The following is a 6,000-nucleotide window of genomic DNA, read 5'->3' as shown; positions in this document are numbered from 1 at the left end:
ATTACAGTACAAACATCGCTGCAACATTCGACATTTATTAAGTATTACGGTACAAACATCGCTACAGCATTCGACATTTTATAGTATTACGGTACAAACATCGCTACAACAGTCGACATTTTATAATATTACAGTACAAACATCGCTACAACATTCGACATTTTATAGTATTACGGTACAAACATCGCTACAACATTCGACATTTTATAGTATTACAGTACAAACATCGCTACAACATTCGACATTTATTTACTATACAAACATCGCTACAACATTCGACGGTACAAACATCGCTACAACATTCGACATTTTATAGTATTACAGTACAAACATCGCTACAACATTCGACATTTTATAGTATTACGGTACAAACATCGCTACAACATTCGACATTTATTTACTATTACGGTACAAACATCGCTACAACATTCGACATTTTATAGTATTACGGTACAAACATCGCTACAACATTCGACATTTTATAGTATTACAGTACAAACATCGCTACAACATTCGACATTTTATAGTATTACGGTACAAACATCGCTACAACATTCGACATTTTATAGTATTACGGTACAAACATCGCTACAACATTCGACATTTTATAGTATTACGGTACAAACATCGCTACAACATTCGATATTTTATAGTATTACAGTACAAACATCGTTACAACAGTCGACATTTTATAATATTACGGTACAAACATCGCTACAACATTCGACATTTTATAGTATTACGGTACAAACATCGCTACAACATTCGACATTTTATAGTATTACAGTACAAACATCGCTACAACATTCGACATTTATTTACTATTACGGTACAAACATCGCTACAACATTCGACATTTTATAGTATTACAGTACAAACATCGCTACAACATTCGACATTTTATAGTATTACGGTACAAACATCGCTACAACATTCGACATTTATATACTATTACGGTACAAACATCGCTACAACATACAACATTACAACATTCGACATTTATTTACTATTACGGTACAAACATCGCTACAACATTCGACATTGTATAATATTACGGTACAAACATCGCTACAACATTCGACATTTTATAGTATTACGGTACAAACATCGCTACAACATTTGACATTTTATAGTATTACAGTACAAACATCGTTACAACAGTCGACATTTATTTACTATTACGGTACAAACATCGCTACAACATTCGACATTTATTTACTATTACGGTACAAACATCGCTACAACATTCGACATTTTATAGTATTACGGTACAAACATCGCTACAACATTCGACATTTTATAGTATTACGGTACAAACATCGCTACAACATTCGACATTTATTTACTATTACGGTACAAACATCGTTACAACATTCGACATTTTATACACAAACATCGCTACAACATTCGACATTTATTTAATATTACGGTACAAATATCGCTACAACATTCGACATTTTATAGTATTACGGTACAAACATCGCTACAACATTCGACATTTATTTACTACAACATTCGACATTTTATAGCATTACGGTACAAACATCGTTACAACATTCGACATTTTATAGTATTACGGTACAAACATCGCTACAACATTCGACATTTTATATTTTACGGTACAAACATCGCTACAACATTCGACATTTATTTACTATTACGGTACAAACATCGCTACAACATTCGACATTTTATAGTATTACAGTACAAACATCGCTACAACATTCGACATTTATTTACTATCACTGTACAAACATCGCTACAACAGTCGACATTTATTTACTATTACGGTACAAACATCGCTACAACATTCGACATTTATTTACTATTACGGTACAAACATCGCTACAACATTCGACATTTTATAGTATTACAGTACAAACATCGCTACAACATTCGACATTTTATAGTATTACAGTACAAACATCGTTACAACATTCGACATTTATTTACTATTACGATACAAACATCGCTACAACATTCGACATAGTGTGTTGTCAGTTTCAGAAGAGGTGATTGCGACCGCTGAAATGTGTCATCGGTACAGAATAAAAATAGAATGATTAAACTCAATAAATTCAGCATAATTTCCACGGGTATGAAACCTTTTGAACAGTTTTAGCGATACTTCCAATACATTTTCCACCAACATACCTACACAACCTTGTAAAACGGACAAGGCTGATATGAAGTGTTTTAGCGATACTTCCATTACATTTTCCACCAACATACCTACACAACCTTGTAAAACGGACAAGGCTGATATGAAGTGTTTTAGCGATACTCATTACATTTTCCACCAACATACCTACACAACCTTGTAAAACGGACAAGGCTGATATGAAGTGTTTTAGCGATACTTCCATTACATTTTCCACCAACATACCTACACAACCTTGTAAAACGGACAAGGCTGATATGAAGTGTTTTAGCGATACTTCCATTACATTTTCCACCAACATACCTAGACAACCTTGTAAAACGGACAAGGCTGATATGAAGTGTTTTAGCGATACTTCCATTACATTTTCCACCAACATACCTACACAACCTTGTAAAACGGACAAGGCTGATATGAAGTGTTTTAGCGATACTTCCATTACATTTTCCACCAACATACCTAGACAACCTTGGGACAAGGCTGATATGAAGTGTTTTAGCGATACTTCCATTACATTTTCCACCAACATACCTACACAACCTTGTAAAACGGACAAGGCTGATATGAAGTGTTTTAGCGATACTTCCATTACATTTTCCACCAACATACCTACACAACCTTGTAAAACGGACAAGGCTGATATGAAGTGTTTTAGCGATACTTCCATTACATTTTCCACCAACATACCTACACAACCTTGTAAAACGGACAAGGCTGATATGAAGTGTTTTAGCGATACTTCCATTACATTTTCCACCAACATACCTACACAACCTTGTAAAACGGACAAGGCTGATATGAAGTGTTTTAGCGATACTTCCATTACATTTTCCACCAACATACCTACACAACCTTGTAAAACGGACAAGGCTGATATGAAGTGTTTTAGCGATACTTCCATTACATTTTCCACCAACATACCTACAAAACCTTGTAAAACAGACAAGGCTGAAAGGAATGGAGATTTTTTTGGTTTAAAATATTATAGATCATTTAAACAACAATCCCTTACCCGGCCAGTATGAGGAATAAAAACAAGACTTTACCCTTGCTCGAATGTTAATAGTGAAGAAAAGGAGAATGGTTTATGTTTATGGTGTTTACTTTTCCTTGAAATATCAGGATAACAAGACTTTAGCTACAAGATCATGACAAATCGTTCTGTCTTGACATGAACATACTCGCCCTCCTACCAAATTAAGACTTCATAGTCCCCAGTAAGCATTTTTTTCTCTCGATATCTTCTAATATAAGCCTTTTATGAGTTCAGGGACATTCCATGGTACAATTCTGAAATTACCCTGAACATTTTTATCTGTCCGTTTATTGATGCCTACAGAGATGTTGTTCTGGTACCGTCATGTGTAAATATAATGTGAGCGAAATAGACTTGATCTAAAACCGTTTTGGAGATGTCACCTACAACTAATATAGAAAATTAACATTGTCTCAGACACACTGATGTCTGCAAACTGTCGTTGATGTCACATCTTCATTCTGTTATCAATGTTTATCACTAGGTATGCTGTGTATTTCTGGGTTTGAGAGACTCGGCCTACAGAAGCAGCTACAATGATATGTTGCTTTTACAATGAGTTTACCAATGATAAGCCAGAAATCACACTGACACTGATAGTTACCGGTTGTTTACGTGATGCTTGAACAATGAGGCGTTTGGCTTTGCGATCTCTAAGAAAATATTCCAACAAACATAATATGAACAGCGACTCATTGTAATAGTTTTATTATTCCGATCCGCCTTTTACCATTCTGATTTACTTGAGGAAACAGTTGTCACTGGTGTTTGGAAATTTATCTGTCTGATAGGTCCCCCCCTTTCCCCCCGTATAACACAGTCAACATCATATCCAATATATTTTTTATCGTGTATGATTCACAGTGACAGTTATCTCTCGAACAGGTTAGGTGATTGAATCTCAATCTATTCATGTCTCTGATTCCATTGCATGGTATACTACATCGCGGCATTCTGGCGTCACCCATCAAAAATAAAATGAAATTAAAATTGCATTATCGTGAATAATAATTTATACAGGTAATAATTCACTTTCATCTCCGTCACAATAATCGTGCATCACGATAAATTTGATGTTCTGATAGAGTCACGACAGCAACAATACGTCAGCCCAGTCTCGCTCTAATCATCATAGGTGTACGTCACGGATGACGAAGAAATTCTGTCGCGAATACCTAGATATGCCCACGTGTGAAGTCATGTGAGACTACATAAAGCTTCGCAGGTCAGTAAATTATGGCTGCTTTCATACACAAATTAATTCTAAGATATGATATGAAAGCAATAAAACATCTTGATATTTCAATATTGGATGCTTGATAAATTCCTCTCAGGTATAAGACACAATTTGCACTAAAAGGAACAGATTTTTTCCCCTTTTTATCTACCAACCATCTACGACTATGATGAATTCGTTTTAACTTAAATATCATTTATTAACAATTTGGTTAGTTCAAGGGATATACAGTGGTAGGTTGTAACCTTTAGGCTCCACTCGTGTATCCTGATACCACAGACGCTAAATACATCTAGCTTCTTAGTGTAGTTCAGTTGCACTGTTCAACAAATGATGGTTGATTATTGAAAACTCAAAACAAGCTAATTCCACTCTCTCAGTGTAGATTGCTTTCCGGTGCCTTTAGAATGTCCCCCAAAAAATGATAACACTCTTTTGACTCCTTAAACCTTGCAAGCTGGTCCGTTTATTGATATCGAACTCCATCATAAGAACGGCAAATGATTGAGCTGTAAATCTTTTTTATTATATCAACATCCGATCGGACGACGGGACGAAAGACCAATATCATTGTCAGCAATGATGAAGGAAGTATACAGCTTCTTACCATCCGGACAGTGTATAGAATATTACTTTTATAAAAATGCAGAAAACCTTCATTATGTGTTTACATGTGTCTATAGCCATCTGATTACAACAGAACTGGACGGCCAATGTAATTTTGTGACTATAATTTCAAATAGTCCCGCTGTGACGTCATATTTTTCCGTTCAAATTTTCGACTGTTTGAAGAAAAAAAAAATAAATTGACAGATCAGATTGACTAACAAATTCAGGTAATAGGTGACCATGTTTAATCTTGGAACCACAAAAGAGTGCTCTACCATAGTCTGGTATACTTTGCAAACGTCGCCTCACACTCTATTGTGCCATACCACAAGGTTTTCGTGACCAGACAGGTCAGACAGGCAGGCCTACAGTATTAATATATAGTGTAACACATACCGGGGATTATGCCGTGTACCTGTACACAATTACAAAATTGTCACTCCGCTAACTTTGGATGGTAATTGATCTCTGACTATGGGGGTGATGGACCTATATATATATAGAAACACACTCTCAGATGGGCGGAGCAGTCTAGGATGATATATAAAGTGCTTTTGCTGTGATCTCCGATATTTCACATCTAGACGGTGAAGTCCGTACAATCCATTAAACTCTACAATATCATAAGGAGACAGTGGTAAGATGAAACTCAAACTTGTGGGTCAGACAGAGAAATCCGAGAAGGGTATTACTGACTGTCTCACCCGACAAGGTTAAACAACAAATAATTCAGTTTTTCTCGGCGGAGGTTTCTCGTCTTTCATCCATGGCTTTTGTCTGTATCTATTTCCCGCATAACCAGAAAAATAAAGACAACGATGGCTATATTCGGGAGTTTCAGCTATAGGACAAAGGATTACACAGCTCTCCTGAGACTTAAGGCATTGCTAGTTGGAGTGCATGGCTTTTTGGGGTTATAGTCCTTGCAAGAGTCAAGGTTATATGAGGGCGGCACCA

The sequence above is a fragment of the Ylistrum balloti genome, unplaced genomic scaffold (assembly GCF_031769215.1).
Source record: "Ylistrum balloti isolate Yb309-2 unplaced genomic scaffold, AGI_CSIRO_Ybal_v1 Utg369954, whole genome shotgun sequence".
Taxonomy (NCBI): domain Eukaryota; kingdom Metazoa; phylum Mollusca; class Bivalvia; order Pectinida; family Pectinidae; genus Ylistrum; species Ylistrum balloti.
The sequence above is the reverse complement of the archived record's forward strand: the minus strand, read 5'-3'. Positions refer to the sequence as shown.